Source organism: Triticum aestivum, unplaced genomic scaffold (assembly GCF_018294505.1).
Source record: "Triticum aestivum cultivar Chinese Spring unplaced genomic scaffold, IWGSC CS RefSeq v2.1 scaffold161082, whole genome shotgun sequence".
Classification (NCBI taxonomy): Eukaryota; Viridiplantae; Streptophyta; class Magnoliopsida; order Poales; family Poaceae; genus Triticum; species Triticum aestivum.
The window spans coordinates 1-2,907 of NW_025243523.1; the positions used below are offsets into that span (position 1 = coordinate 1).

Genomic DNA, 2,907 nt, shown 5'->3' on the forward strand with positions numbered 1-2,907 from the left:
AGGAACACTCTGTTCATCCGTTGCTCCGCGTACAACGGCCAGGCCAGCATGGCCACGCCGGCGATGACCGCCTCGAGCACGGAGTTCCATCCGCAGTGCGTCATGAAACCGTCCACCGCGCCATGCACCAGCACGTCGCGCTGCGGCGCCCGTGACTTGACGACGAGGCCCGTCCCCTTGGTCCGGTCCAGGAAGCCCTCCGGGAGGAGGGCGTCGAGGTCTGGCACCGCACGACCCATAGGAACCTCTTGCCGCTGGCTTCCAGGCCGATGGCCACCTGCCTGATCTGCTCTGCGTTGAACACGCCGAGGCTGCCGAAGCAGAGGGACACCACGCTGGCCGTCGGCTGCGTGTCCAGCCATGCCAGGCACTTGTGGCTGCGCTTCACGCCCACATCCTCTGACTTTATGAGCGGCCTGATGCAGTAGACGGGGGGAGTCGGGAGGCCGGGAGGCGTGCAGAGCCCGGCGGCGATGGCGTCCACCGCGCGTGGCTCGGGCGAGCGGAAGGTGTTGACGATGATGCCCTTGGAGCGGCAGAGGTTGGGGGACACTCTGAGGGACCATATGTATGCCGCGTCGTCATGGTCCATGAGCGGCTTGGGGAAGTGCGGAAGCGCGGGGATCCCCGGCACGTGCACGAGCTCCTCTCCCATTTCCCGAAAGTTGGCGGCGCTCCGGGCATGCAGGTCTGGGAGATACAGGTTGGAGGCCAGCGCCTCGGCGGCGGACGTGAAGAAATAGTACCCTGGGACGCCGAGCTCCGCGGCGACGTCGAGCACGATGCTGCAGAAGAAGTCGACGATGAGGACGGCCGAGGAGGCGCCGGCGAGGAAGCCACGGAGGTGTGGGATGGAGAGGCCGGCGACCTCGTAGGTGATCGCCTCGGGGAGGTCGGAGTCGAGCGGCGGGACCTTGACCTGCGGGAGGCAGTGGAAGGAGATGGAGGGGTTGGCAGCGGGGGTCGCGTTCCTCATGCATGGTGGTGGTGTGTGTGGCGGCGGCAGAGTCCGTGTATAGAGTGGTACACACGCCGTCGAAAACGTGGCCTTTGCTCCGGCCACGCCCGCCTACGCCGTCTTGCCTCGTCGGCTTTTAGCGGCATCGATGTGGTTGTTGATGTAGCATGCATGTTTGGGCTTGGCTTGGACGTCGTCGATGACTTCGTAGGTTTGCCAGATGTGCGAGGGGTATGCCTTGTGGGAGTAGAGGAGGAAGAGGAATGGATGGACGTGTGACACATGGTGTGCACACATCCCTCGATGACCGCATACACCGCCGCCAATAACGGAGGAAGTTGCCACCTTGCACCGCTCGGCATGTGTGACACGTGTTCGTGCCGACGAAGAGGGAGGCCGCAAGATACGCCTAAGCGTGTCCCGGCCGCAGCCGGATGTTGTCTCCGCCGCCATAGCTACAACGAGTCATCGTTGCTCGTCGAGTGCCGTACCGCCTCCAGGGTTACGACGAGTCGTCGTGACTCGTCGAGCGTCGCGCCGCCGCCGACGCGTCGAACGGACCATGGCGCCGAGTCCCGGCCAGCCCATGGCGCCTCCATGGACTGGCAAGAGAGCGGCGAAGGAAACCTCGCGATGCGGCGAAGCCTCGCCCAGGCGCCGCCGATGGTGTAGGTAGAAGGGGTGGCGCACTAGATGGCGCCTAGTCGAACGATGCGTGCCGACGAGTCCCGATCAGTCCATGGCGCCTCGATGGACCAGTGAGACGGGCGAGTAAGGCCTCGCGATGCGGCCGTGCCTCGCCTTGGCGTCGCCGACGGTGTAGGTAGAAGGGGTGCGCCGATTTGATCGATGCGTGCCGCCGAGTCCCGACCAGTCCATGGCGCCTCCATGGACTGGTGAGACGGGTGAGTAAGGCCTCACGATGCGGCGGTGCCTCGCCTTGGCGCCACCGACGGTGTAGGTAGAAGGGGTGCGCCGAATCGATCGATGCGTGCCGCCGAGTCCGGACCAGTCCATGGCGCCTCCATGGACCGGTGAGACGGGCGAGTAAGGCCTCGCGATGCGGCGGTGCCTGTTGCCGGCGGACTCGACGACGGAGGGTAGACTAGGGACCGCGCACGGTCGATGGCCTCAGGACGTCGTCGTCTTGCATGGAGAGTTCACCGGGGTCGCGCATGGGCTGCAGCCCCGGCACACCATCGTCTGCGCCGAGAGTACGCCGAGGGATGCACATGGGCGGCAACCTGGCACGTCGTCGCGGGGATCATCGCTCGTGAGTAGTGCACCGGGGTCTACCAATGAGCGGCAACCCCGACACGGCGTCGATTGCCTTCAACGACCCAAAACGGAGGCGACGGCCAGCTTCGTCTCGGGCCGTCCAGTCACAGATCCGGGCACCACCATCGAGTGAGGAGAGGTGGGATGCGAGGGAGAGATTAGTTTTGATGCTCACCTTGGGAGAAGACGATCGGCATGTTCGCGTCGTCGCTGGTGCACGCGCTCCTCGCGTACGGCGCCGGCTATGCTACCTCCGTCCCGGCCGTCTACTCCAGAAGACAGCCGAGCTCGCGTCGATCTCCTGGCTGATGCGTGATGCTTGAGGCGTGCTATGGATGGATGATGGATGGATCTCTTGGTGGCTCCCCGTGGGTGCTTCGTGCGTTGCCTTCCTTTGTGCGTGGATAGATGATGGATGTGATGCGGTGGATGGATGGGTGGTGGAGGTGTTGCGCGATGGATGGGTGCATGCGTGAGTTGCCCCTCCGGCCGTCTCCCGTCTTCCTCCTTTGCAAATGGCTTTCCCTGTTTTGGTTCATAGGTTCTAGGATTTTTATAGTCCCAACTTATAAGTCCCAAGTCCTTAAAAAGTCTCTATCTATTTGGTTCCTGGGACTTAACATGGACTAGAAGATCATATTTCAACTATAAGTCCCTATAGGTCTCTCCTG

General features: G+C 63.3%; 1 pseudogene; it reads right to left on the minus strand.

Moving 5' to 3' along the window:
- Positions 1-6: 6 nt before the first annotated feature.
- Positions 7-1,741, minus strand: LOC123176977 (UDP-glycosyltransferase 88F5-like; annotated as a pseudogene).
- Positions 1,742-2,907: the final 1,166 nt, after the last annotated feature.